The 15,000-nt window shown below is 33.2% G+C and overlaps 1 long non-coding RNA gene across 3 annotated transcripts in view; it reads right to left on the bottom strand.

The window, feature by feature from the left end:
- Nucleotides 1–15,000, bottom strand: part of LOC128247812 (uncharacterized) — a 104,951-nt gene that overhangs the window by 89,630 nt on the left and 321 nt on the right. The gene's annotated exons all lie outside the window — the stretch shown is intronic.

Consider the following 15,000-nt stretch of genomic DNA (forward strand, 5'->3'; position numbering starts at 1 on the left):
GAAGAGTCACAAAAACCATTCAAAATATATGAATATATTCAGCTTTAGTTCATTCCTCCCGATTACACTTCCAGGCAGCAGAGTCAATGTTCACAAATTATAATATAAACGCTATGCACTGCGCGCTTTTTTCTTTCTCTCCCTATATATCTCCAATCTCTTCCTCCCTTTCTTTCTCTTTCTCTCTCTCTCTCTCTCTCTCTCTCTCTCTCTCTCTCTCACACACACACATATATATACAGACTGTGAAGGAGAGAGAGATAAATGGAGATATTTCTTTAAATGAGATCCAGAAGGGAGCGCGGCGCGTATTAAAGTGAAGGGCGACACTAAATCAATTAAATCTAACATGGTCATAGCCAGGAATGGGTCTCAATGAACATATATTAACCGTTATTTGGTAATTCACAACTCCTATAATATCCCAAAGAATACAATGATGAATGAAGTCTAAAGTGTGACGTGAAAAATAAAACCAATACAAAAAGGCGAATGGGTGCTGTTAAAATTGTGCCAATTATATGTCGTTAATATGATGTGAATATGCTCCAGTTATATTTGCAATGTGCACTACGAACGCAAGATTATATAACACATAATTCAAATCCCAAATTATCGGGCTTAGCATATATAAGAGCAACTAGATACGTGTTGATAAACCAACACGTCATCCACAGGCGAAATATCAGAGCAATATTACCAACATTTAAAAAATATAAAGCGAGTGGAGATGTCTATCAATCGCGTGATTGTTGGTAAAAAGTGACTGCAAATTGAAGAATAGCCACAAATATTTTAGTAGTGTCAAATGATGTGCATGGCACTAACGATCTGCGGTATACAAAACACGTTTACCAAAACCACGATTTATGTGCGATAGTGCTGATTTTAATAATATTTTAAAACTGGATATGCCTTTTAACTATACTTCAAGTTACAACATCAATTTTCTACCCCTCCAAGTGACTGGCATTGTGTATTCCCAGCCAGTTTCGTTTCTTAAATGTTAATAATTTAGAAATTTTCTTTGTTGAAAGTCTATTAGAGGATCAAGTTGTCGCTAGTCGTAAAATAGGTAACATGACGCAGTATATACTACTATGAATGTTGTACATAACACATTCCTGACTGTACCACGTGTATGTCGCAAAGACACTTAAGGAAACCCTTTGTACCTGTACCTGATAATCCTTTCGTTCATTCTTATATGTATATGTGTGTGTGTGTACTCGTGTGTGTACTCGTGTGTGTGTGCATGGATAGATTCTATGTGTGCGTATCCATTTTTAGCAATAGAAAAAGCGAGAGAATAATATTGTTAACCGACATTCAATATTTCTAGATAATATGTTTAATATATGCATTATAAATTAGTGAGACATCTAAATGTCATTGACCACTGACATATTTAAACCAGTAGTTGAATAATTATTCCAACAGATGCCATCAGAAAGTCTTAATATATTCAGTAATAATACCAATTTGTCCAAATGAGACGCAGTCACATCAAATTATACAATATGTGCTGATGAAGTTCTGAGAAAATTTGAACAAGCAGAGATGAAGCGTTCAGTTATTACAGTACTTGTCATATCTGTAAACTTCAATAGCTTTAAATCAGAAGACTGACATTTCTTTACAACGTGTGTCTCTAACTAGTAATTAGTTAAATGATGACAGTTTAAAACATATATTTCATAACTTATTTTTGTATTACAGTGAGTAAAATGACAAATTACCTGGTCGAGTGTATGGCAGGTTCAACTGTTGGAAGTTTTACAGTTTCTCTAGCTTCTATAAAATCATTTCTGATACAAATACTAGATATTCTGTGTTTTTTCTTTTTTTTTTACTTGTTTTAGCTATTTGAATGTGGCCATGCTGGAGCAACGCTTTTGGTCGAGCAAATCGATTCCAGGACTTATTCTTTGTAAGCCTAGTACTTATTCTGTCTGTCTCTTTTGGCGAACCGCTAGATCACGAGGACGTAAACACAGCAGCAGCGGTTGTCAAGTGATGTTGGGGGGACAAACACCGACACACAAACATACACACACATACATATATATATATATATACATATATACGATAGGCTTCTTTCAGTTTATGTCTACCAAATCCAGTCGCAGGGCTTTGGTCGGCCTTAGGCTATAGTAGAAGACACTTGCCCAAGGTGCGACGCAGTGGGACTGAACCCGGAACCATGTGGTTTGTAAGCAAGGTACTTACCACACAGACATCCCTACGCCTGTATATCCACTTTCTTTTGAAAGTCGACGAAAGAATGACAGTATCCTAATTATTTTCCTCCTAGTTTGATTTGTACATTTTGTATCAATACACACGCAAGTGTAAATACCTCACACTACCTGGCAGAGAAGGGCTCCAATATTCATTTTACTGTATTATGTGAAGTTATTTGTCAATCAATATCTTTTTTCAAAGCATTAATTACCGGTAGCAAAGTATCATTGAAATGATGTGTATACGCTCATAGGTGAGTATTCTCGTGCACTATATTGTCTTAACTTAAAAACGAAATGATATAAACAAATATATGTGTATGTATATTCTATATATATTGTGAATAAGCATCTTAACTCATCCTTTCTACAATCGGTGCGGTGCCGGATCTCTCGCCGGAGTGTGGCTACATGATGCCATTGACCACAGTATATAACTGGTGCTTCATTTTATCGGCCATAAAGGCGGACGATATGCTGATCAGCAGTTTGTCCGTGGTAGTGATGTTTCTGGAAGGTCACCGCACTAATCATCATACATTATGCTAATATTTTTGTCAGACTTTTATAGTATTACCAAAATATTCCTCGTACTCTTTAATCAATTGCATTGCTCTTTTTACCGACGTAATATAGATTTGATAGCTCATTAGGGCATCGAGCAGAATATTTCCCAGTATTTGGTCGAACATTAGTTGAAACAACTGAAGTCGCTTTTACTTCTCTCGGCGTAGAGATAAATTACCAATCTGAGCGCTGGTTTTGCGCAACTGTAACAAGGCTTGACCAAGTTCCTTGCAGCATCTTTTTCATTTCATTTCATTCTCATATTAAATTCCTATATGCTGTACCTAGGCAGTAAAATTAATCGGTCGCACCACCACCACCACCACCACCACCACCAAGCATTTTAGGTACATTTACCTAAAACCCTCTGTTTCAAAATCTGGACAAGGCTGGCGATGCCAAGATGTTTTCCTTCTCACCATTTTTTATGGCAGAGCGTTCTGATTTCCCTTCCGACTCAAACATATAAAGATCCTATTCCTGTACTATGTAATATTTATTTAATTGTTTTTAATGTCCACGATCGAAGAAATATATAACGATGATGTCAATATGGAAAGAAAATCATAATTGATCGCATTCGATTTAATGGTATCAAACCATGTAAGTGAACAGAGTTACCCTCATGAAACTCTCTCCATTTACAATATATTCTTCTATCCAGAGTAGTAAGATGTAATACTACACCTACGTTGACTGAATGATAATAATTATATTCTATCGGATAATGTCCATGCTGATACAGAACATTCATTATTCTGTCCGACAAAAATTCAAAATCAAGTTAATATGCTGGTTTTATAATATGCAAATGATACGCAATTACGGCTATGATATCATTTTTAGGTCTATTACAGATTTTCTCTTAGGTCATAACGACATGATCATCGTTTAAGTTTTCTTTTCCGTATTGAGTAAATCTACATTTTCATTATACATTCTAACATATTAGACTGTTGCTGACAGGAAGCTGATCAACATTATAAGCATACATTTTTGCAGTACCTATACAAGGAAGTGTCTATGAAACCAGACCATTTAACAATAAACTTGTGTTCTTTTTCTTGATCGGTGCATCTTGGCAATACATTTCCAGTTTTGTTTAAACCGTATGAACTCTCGCTTACTCTAATCCTTCTTACTGAGTTATGATTCAATTGAAAATCTTCTTACTAACACAACTTAAAGTTATTGTTTAATAATTTATATTCATTTACTAAAGAGCGAATAGAAAAATACATTATCAAAACCAATATCAATACAATTGTGATATTTTTTATGAGAATCTTCGTAAAACAAAGTCTAAATAATCGAAGATATAAATAAACGAAACATAAGTCACAAAGAAAAAGAAATGATGGAAATGAATTTAGCCTTGATTGATTAAGCCAATAAGGGAATTGAATTATTAACGTATCGTTGGCTAGAGTTACTTCGTTCTCAGTAAGATATTTTCTTGCATTTAAAACAACACGTAAAACAAACAAAGGAATTGGTAATCGAACTTCTCTCAAACAATATGTAGACTAGATCTTTTTAAATCTAATAATATCATCCGTTTGTACCAAATGACACACGTTTCTCCAGCACAGCTGCCATTGACAGCAGATAAAATGGCTTCAGTTTCTGCCTTTCAAAAACCTATCTATGTCATATCTGCTTTATTTTTCCCTCTCTCTCAAGAGGGAAGAATAGAGATAATGCCTTTGAAAAAATACAATTTCCACAATAAGAATTTCCGATAAATAACGTGAGAATGCAAACGATATATATATATGTATATATATATATATATAGGTATGCATATATATGTATGTGTATATATATATATATATATATATATATATATATATATATATATATATATATATATATATATATATATATATATGTGTGTGTGTGTGTGTGTGTGTGTGTGTATAAATATGTATGTATATATACACACATATACATATGTAGATGTATTTAAAAGTGTATAAAGTATATATGAAGGTAGGTATGTATATATATATATATATATATATATATATATATATATATATATATATATATATATATATATATATGAATCAAGTGTGGATATGTAGCTTATTTATCTCTCTGCTGTCCTTCCTACAAACAGAAGAGCTAAATACACATCCCTCTTAGAAGAGTTTCGCGTGACTGATATTTCTGCAGGTTACCTGTGTCTGCACGTATAGCCAGTATTTAATACTCAAACCGCTGGCATGATACACTGGAATTCTAATGACCTTTAATGCATCGCATTTTTAGTGACATTTGGATTACATTGATGAAACGAAATTTCATCATGGTACACATGCTGCCACAACACGATGTTTCTTGTGTAACTGCGAAATAGATTATGTATCTATTACGTGCCTTGCGAACTGGAAGTTTTGAAACAGCTACACTACGAAAATGGATGTCAACAAGCCATTCACGAAAGGATAATCGAATATATGCTTCTATTCGTGTTTTTTTTTTTTTCTGAAAGAATCCCTCACTACAACACCAGACAAAAATTTACTTATTTGTATTTTCATGTACGTTATCCACAAGTTCTGTATTAGTAGACCTTCTTTCTGATGCAATGATTGCCATATTGATAACTTCGCTGAAATCTGAGATGTATTTTACTTGAATAAGCTTGCATTTGCTTCGCTTGTCACATCATAAAAAAATGTTCATGCATGTGCAAGTATATTATCATTGTCCTTAGGGTATATTGCCACGTAAATAAGGGGAAATTTTCGTTAGCGATCCATGTATATGATCTCTTATTTGCATCTAAATATGTTCACCAGATTTAGACGCTTCGTCGAACGTTCGCATACGCATACATTAATTATAAAAACAGGTACTCAGTGACACGCACATATAGAGTCACAACTAATACGCCCGCACACACATACATACACACACATACACACACACATATATACACACACACATACCTACACCCTTACGTACCCATATATGTGTATGAGTGTGTGTGCTCGGCGCGTATCCGTAGCATAAACGGGTGTTCTCTCCCTACATATGCAGAATCGAAAATATTTTTAAGTAACACGATATAAGGTTTACGTCGTTAAAACAGAAAACAACATTACGTTATTATTACACGTGAGTACTGCATAAAATGAGTTCAATTCATTTAAATCGTGTAAGAATTTGCATTATTCCAAAGAAATTACTCATGTACATTTCTTCCGGGGTACGTATACTTTCTGTTTTCATTGCATAATCAGACAAACGCGCGCATGCTCACACACATACACACACAAATACACGTGTTTCAGTTGAAAACTTCATAGGCTGACAAATATATTTTAATGCATATAAACAAATGAAGTTATTTTAAACATAACCCACCACTGCTTTGCGCACACTTCTTCAATCGGTGTTGCAGCGCCTGCAGACATTGGTGAAGAAGCTTCCTTTCTGATGGTCAAAAACGTTGATACGACATCATCAAGGCTACGGTATCGGATCACATGTAATGGAATATTTTCATGAAAAGATGATATTCAGCAGGGGCCAAATCAGGAAAATAGGAAGTGCGATCAACCCGTTCAAATCCTCAGTCACGCACAGCAGCAACAAAGGGCGTGTGTGCTGGAGCATTGTCCTGTTAAAACAAAACATCTTTCGTCTGATATCCGGTGATTTTAGTCACGATAGCCTTTTTTTAACTGCCTCAGCCATTTCGCACAGTTACTCTCCATTGATGGGTAAGGAGCGCTGTGTCCACTTCATGGATTATCTTCTTATCTCTAGCTCATCTACGATTTGGTAACCCACAATGAAACCAGCTTCAACTGACTCAAACAATGTCATATTTTTCTCGTGATACTCTGAACTTTGGGTCTTTTTGATGTGATATCAGAAGACACGGCATCCACTGAGCAGGATGCTTCGTCTTGCTACGCGCATTGCGGAGAACATTCTCACCTCTCTCACGCCATATCCTAATGGAATTGGCAATTTGATTTATAGCAAACCGGCTGTCATTCAGGACGTCCTGTATCTGAGTCGTCTTCAAAGCTCTCTCGTCCCCTCCCACATTTCTCTGCTTTATTTGTGTAATCTTCCATCCTACACAAGCCTGACATTCTTACTTCCAATAACAGTATTTATGTGGCATTTTTTTTACATACCATGCTAGGTTTTCTTCTGCTCTAATGCTACGTTCGCATCCAATAAGTCGTTTTCCCCCTCTCTTTTTTGGCACATACAGTCTGTCAATATATATATATATATATATATGTATATATATATATATATATATATATATATATATATATATATATATATATATATATATATATATATATATATATATATATATATATATATATATATATATATATATATATATATATATATATAGATATGGGATAATAGATAGACAGACAGATATATAGATAGATAGACAGATAGATAGATAGATAGATATATAGATAGATAGATAGATAGATAGATAGATAGATAGATAGATAGATAGATAATTTGTGCATTCATATTTTGTTTTGAAGTATGTTATTTTTATTATATAATTCACCAATCTTTGAAGAAGGATATACAAAGTCAGCCATATAACTACGGATGGATATAAAGTTACAACAAAATACCCCAATAGTTTTGCTTGTTTTATTGCTCACCATTTTTTCGTGCTGAAATTATCTAATATGTACACAGTAATAAAATATTACTGTTACTAAAATATCAATAAAATATAATTGAAATTTGCAAATGTGAAGACAATGATTTATTTTATGACTGAAAACTATTTTGAAATTTTATGTGAGAGATAATCTACTCGGAAAATATTTTTGTGGTTGGCAATATTTGCTTGAAAAAGTCATTGTCTAATGTATATCAATTCGGCTACAGTGAATGTGGCTGACTGAAATATGCCACTCACTCAGAAGAAATAATCTCAAAACAGTAATATTCAGATTGTCTTGAGTGATATCTCAGACGTATGTGTCTTATTGCTATAATTACTTATCTATGAAGCAGTGAGTGGGAAAACTCTTTACCATACCAGGCAAAATCCTTAGTTTCGTTTTGTTTATTTTTTCAACCAATTTTACGTTCTGAGTTGCAATGATGACAGGTTCAAGTTGACTTTCATCCTTTCAACGACGACAAAATAAGTACCAGTTGAGCTTTGAGGTCCATAAAGTCTACTTACCCACCATCACCATATTACATGTCCTTCACTTTTTGTAGGAAGGCTCTTGTTTATAATTCTTTTCACTGATAAAACCCCGATAGAATTGGATAACTTAGGATATCATATGCTGTACAATAAATGTAAGGTCTCCGAGACACTCAATCACTTTTGATATATAATCCGCTATAAATTGCTTGGACATTTAAGTACATCATGGTGTGTATTATATCAGCAGATTTGTCATGCGCTTAACATTCAAACGATATTCTGATATGAACCGAGACGTATAACATTTGTTTATATATTGCTGTAATAGTGTAACACTAAAATCTTTCCGACACAAAATATAAGGCTATCTATAATTAAGCATTGATATGTTTTCTAATATTACATTTATTAAATGTCAAGGTGGTGAGTATACAGAATTGCAAGCATGTGGGACAAGATGCTTAACGCTATATAATCCGTTTATCTTTTGTGGTGAAAATTCTGCCGAGTTTGTCGACCTTAGTAAACCTAGGAATTAGTGAATAAGGATGGCCTGCATTTTACGCTGAGATTCTGAGGAATATGTTCTTTATAATACTCCATCACACCCTATTCTTCTGGTTTCAGTATTTTTGTCTTTTATTATTTATTTGCTTGAGTCATTATTCTGCAGAATTATATTGCAGAATGTTTAGTGGAAAGGATAAACTGCAGTTTTTATTTTCCGTCTGATACATATTCTATCAGTACTTTTCTCGAGCGGCTAGGTTATACGGACAAAGATAAAACAACAGCGTTTATCAATCACAGACAGGGGCCAAAAATACACAAAAAGACACGCACACACAGAGAAAGAGAAACACTCATACATGCTCGCTCATATATATATAATATAATATAATATAATATAATATAGGAGTATTCCGTCGATTTCGATGACAAGGATCACTATTGCTGCGATCAACGGAACAGCTTGCTCGTGGAATGCACGAGCAAGTGGCTGAGCACTCCACAAACACTTGTCCCTTTAACGTAGTTCAGGTAGATTCAGCGTGACACGGAGTGTGACAAGGCTGGCCCCTTGATATACAGGTACAATTCATTTTTACCAGCTCGGTGGACTGGAGCAATGTGAAATAAAGTGACTTGCTGAAGGACACAACACATTGCCAGGAATATATATATATATATATATATATATATATATATATATATATATATATATATATATATATATATATAAATATATATACGATGGACTTTTTTCAGTTTTCTTCCTGCAAATCTCCTCATATGGCCTTCGCTAGCTCGTGGATACAGAAGACACATGCTAAAGCTGCCATGCAGTGGGATTGAAACCGTTCCCACATTAGTACGAAACAGGTTTCTTACTACACAGGCATACTTGCGCGTGTATTGATTTATATTACTTAGCATCGTTTGAGTTAGATTGGACTGGTACATGTAACATTGCAAACAACTTCAAAAGGGTTCATTTATTAACTTATGAACTAGAAAAAGTATTTTGGTGAAAGCGTGAACAACACAGATTATGTTGATAGATATAACAGAGATGGAATAGAGGCCTGTGCTGGAAATTTGGGGCAGAATTTTTGGGGGATTTGAAACATATTTTCACTTCAAGTTTGAATATATAACTTCCTTGACGAGAATTAGAATAAAATTCCTTATAGGTTTGTTTTTCTGATTAGAAATACAAACCCCGAGAATAAATATGAAGACCATCTCTAAAATATCTGTAAATGTTCCGACAAATCAAATGGAATAAGGGTACAGAATAATGATTCACAACAAAAGAAAAACATAACTTCAAATGTACATACAGTAGATTTGAAACGATTTCCTTTGAGCTAGAAATAAAACATCATATATTCTCAACATTTAAAGATATCTTTACATTTAAAAGTTAAAATAAGGAGAAAAAAATACAAACTAAAATGCGAAAAAATAAAAGCGACATATATTTTAGATCTTCCAATTTTTTCACTTTATTTTCTTTCATTTCTTCAATGATGTTGTCGACGTATTTTTTAGTCTGTTGAATTTGTTGTCGTTATCTTCTTCTATGATTGGCTGAAATAATTGACATAGTACATACCGCCAATGGCTAAATTGAAACACGACTAAATTAGGTGATCCTTTTTAACTATATTTTTTCCCATTCTAACTATTGACAGAAAGCCAGACACCATCTTATATACAATGTATTTCATTTACGTCGTTTTATATTTTCTTCTTCACATCGCCATCACATTGTTTTCTGTTTTCTTCTATATATTTTTTTTTATTTCTTAATCTTCTCTTCATTGTTTTTTTATTCATTTATTCCCTGCATTTATCTTAAATTTTTCGTTTAATTTTTTTCACTCTTCATATTTATTGCAATGCGTCTCTATTGTTTCTCTGTTTACTTCCTTTTCAATTTCTTTTAAAGATAATCGTTTTATTATTTTCTTCGTCAAATCTCATTTGATTTTAAATTCCACACCCCGTACCGTGTTCTTTTATTTTTCTTCGTGCATTTCTTTCCGGTTCGTATTCGTCACTTTCTTTAAATCGAATTCGACATTTCCGAAAAATATTTCTCATTCTTTTTCTTGAAAATGTCGGCGTGTTTTCTTTAATTCTCTTTTCTTAATCTATCAGTCCGTTCTCTTGTATTTTTCTAGAAATGTTCTTCACGTTGTCTGTCCTGTACTCATCAATATTTCTCTATCAGTATCTCAACCTATGTTCCAATCTTTATATTTCTTTCATCTTTCATTTCGTTTATTGTTTTTTTTCCGAATACGATCTCATGTTCCTTTCATTTGCCATTTTAACAGCTATTTACAGATTACCTGAAACCCCACAAAGTTTCCTTCAAAATTTCCATCTCACATGCGAGCTTAAGCATTTGTATCGTCATGTTTTATATAGTTTCTCCATACACATTTGCTATTATATTTAATATTTCGAAATTCTCTTCAATACATACTATTACACATTGTGCTCCTGCTTCAGCTTCATCTTGCATCTTATCCTTATTCCTTGCTTCTTCAAACATGACAAAACTCGACATTTAGGTAAACAGTGTAGTGATGATGGTGATAATAATATTAGTAATAATAAAAATAATAATAATAATAATAATAATAATATTAATAATAATAATAATAATAATAATGATAATAATAATAATAATAATAATAATAATAATAATAATAACAATAATACTAGTAATAATAATAATAACAACAACAATGATAATAATTACACCAATAAAAATAATAATAATAATAATAATAATAATAATAATAATAATAATAACTGGAACAACTCATGTATCGTATTAACTGGAACGACTCATGTACTGAGAAGAGCATTACCGCTGTGAAAACAACATCCATTCATAGATTTATTTATTTATTATTTTTTTTCTAAAATACTTATTTTACCTGTGAATTTTCGTGTGTAAAATGGGAATGCTTACAATGAGCTTCTCTGCCCTAGGCGTACGGAAAACACACGGCAAGAAATGGAGGAAAATTTGAAGAAAGAAGAAAAAAACATAACAATAATAATAATGATGATAATAATAATAATAATAATAATAATAATAATAATAATAATAATAATAATAATAATAATAAACTACAGACAGTACACGGCTTTACCAAGGAAATAGATATGAAATTCGGATTAGAAAAATGTGCTAAAGCAACCCTGAAAAGAGGAAAATTAGTTAAAAGTAGCAATATAACACTAGATAAAGCCAATGAAATAAGAGAACTAGACGAAAGCCAACCATATAAGTATTTAGGAGTCAATGAACTAGATAGGATACAACATACACAAATGAAAGAAAAAATAAACAAAGACTACTATAGACGAGTTAGATTAATACTAAAAACAGAGCTCAATGCTAAAAACAAGATAATGGGTATCAACACTTTAGCTGTCCCAGTTATAAGCTACAGCTACAACATCCTTAACTGGACACTAAACGAACTATGTAAAATAGACAGGAAAACAAGAAAAATAATGACAGGATATAGGATGCACCACCCAAAATCTGACATAGAATGGCTATATATACAACGCACAGAATGTGGAAGGGATCTTATACAGCTAGAAAACTATTATAAAATAACCACCATAGGACTGCAAAAATAACTACTCCAGAAGCAAGGGAAACTAATACAAAATAGCCACAAAACACGAGCAAAACAAAAAACTGTTTTCAGTATTTAAGGAAACTGACAAATACAAACAAGATATCAATCTACCTAACAAATACGAAGAAGAAGAAGAAGAAGAAGAAGAAGAAGAAGAAGAAGAAGAAGAAGAAGAAGAAGAAGAAGAGGAAGAGGAAGAAGAAGAAACAACAAAAGCTATAAAACATGAAATCTAAACTAAAACTAGAACAGCAACGGACCATGTTAAAACGATGGCAAGGAAAGCCCCTACATGGTAAATACTGGGCTAAACTAAATGCGAAAGAAATAGACGGAGAAAAATCCCAGCAATGGCTCAGAAGCTTAGGACTCAAAGCAGAGACTGAAGGATTTTTAATTGCTGCACAAGACCAGAGCCTACCCACCAGAAACTACCAAAAACACATAATGAAAAGAAATATAACAAGTAACTGAAGAATATGTGGAGATCGACAAGAAACAATAAATCATATTATCTCTGGCTGCCCAGTCCTGGCTAAGAAGGAATGTATTCACAGACACGACAGAGCTGGGACCTATATACACTGGAAGCTATGCCAACACTATGGAATAACAACAGAAAAAAGATGGTATAAACACACGCCAGAAAAGGTCACAGAAAACGAGAAAGCAACCATACTCTGGGATATGCCAATACACACAGATAGAGAAATTAAGGCAAATAAACCAGATATAGTTGTCAAAGATCATGAAGAAAAAAATGCTTTCTAATTGATGTATCAATACCAGCAGATGACAACGTTTCTCTAAAAGAAATGGAAAAACTTTCAAAATACAAAGACCTGGAAATAGAGATAACTCGAATGTGAAATCTAAAAACAGAAACAATTCCTATCATAGTAGGTGCCTTAGGTATAACAAAAAAATATTCAGACAAATACATAACAGAAACACCAGGACTTACAAATATATATAACATACATAAAATTGCACTACTGGGTACTGCACACATTCTACGCAAAACACTTTCAATACAGTAAACATAAGAGCACCACAGCAAACCACAGCACATACCCAAGGCGCACAGAGCTGCGCTCGGTAGTGAAGTGAAAGCACGTTATAAAAATAAAACTACTGAACAATAATAATAATAATAATAATAATAATAATAATACCGATGATGCCCATTTGATTCCGGGACTCTGAAGAAAAAGGGAGAAAAACAAAGAAAATATCATTCCCTACAATTTGAAATAGGCAGAATTTGGAGCTTGCGAACAGAAAATGTCAAGCCTATAATAATTGGTGCATTGGAAACTACAAACCAAGATATATGCAAATGGCTGAAGTAGATTGAAATAGAAAGACCATTAGAGGGCCTACAGAATGTTTGTCTCCCAGAGAGTGCAGGAATTACCAGGAGAGTGTAAGAACTGTACTGACACAACAGGAAGCGGAAGCAAGCTTCTTACCACACAGCCACGCCTGCACCTATATATACATACACATGTGTGTGTGTCTACATCCATACATATAGTCTAATTATACATGCATGGAAACAGTTACGCACACAGAAACACACACACACACACACACACACACACACACACACACACACACACACACATATATATATATATATATATATATATATATATATATATATATATATATATATATATATATATATATATATATATATATATATATATATATATATATATATATATATATATATATATATATATATATATATATATATATATAGGTGTGTGCTTATGTGTGTGCGTGCTTTGTATGTATACATGTCTTGCCAACAACTCGCACATGCAAGTGCTACCAGTCGAGAACTCTGCTTACCGGAAGCCAGCAAGTGTTGTATGGGGTCACCAGGAGAGAATGCGCGCAGTTTCTGAGTCATGAATAAGGGTGACTGTTGAAGTACCTATGAGTATTGGAAGCAGACAGAATTCTCTGTCAAGAAATGAAAGAGACAAGAAAAGGTGAGAAATGAGTGTCTGAGAAGAATAAATTTTACTTTCGTTCGTGGATTTTTTGATTACAGAATGACATGGAATAGAATTTATCTCCGTTCCTCTCTATACATTTCGAATCTGTGTATACAGGAATTAATCTACCATCTATTAGAACACAAATGAATATCATTATGATGTCAGCCCTCACAGAATGAGTAATCCATCAAAGTTGTTTCACAATTACTTCTAACATATAGTCGTCCTCTTTTTCAAGCGTATATTTTACTGCTCTATTCCTTTGAAGATGGCACAGAGTTATATAAAGGAGCTTGTCTGGATGGAATCAATCGGACAGATAATAGCTTACTAATGATGTCATTAACCATATTACCGCATCAGCTCGATACAGCGATGTAAGATCCAAATGAACGCACTAGAGCAACAAACACAACTTTCAGGTGTAGGTGTGTTATTGTATTAGTTGCACGAAAATTGTGTTATAAAAATACGTTGTAAAAAATGCTTCACACAAAAACAGAAAGAAATAATTTCGTGGAGAATCCCACCACAATTTTAATTTAATAGGAAAAGCTTATATCAGTCATTGAAAAAACGTCTCATGAATATAAATTGCTAGTATGTATTTATTATTTTTATATCCCAGTGTTTCTTTATGTTCATTTCTTATACTTCTGCAGTTTAGCTGATAACCAATACCCTTCCGTTGTTCTTGCTCTACTAAAATGTTCCAGACATTTATGTAAATTGAAAAGATTATACATTAAAGTGCATTTCTCTGTTGGTAATTTCAATAATTTTTTTTGATACCGGTCTATACATGACACAATGTTATATTATTGAATATA

Source organism: Octopus bimaculoides, chromosome 5 (assembly GCF_046866305.1).
Source record: "Octopus bimaculoides isolate indiv1 chromosome 5, ASM4686630v1, whole genome shotgun sequence".
Lineage (NCBI taxonomy): Eukaryota > Metazoa > Mollusca > Cephalopoda > Octopoda > Octopodidae > Octopus > Octopus bimaculoides.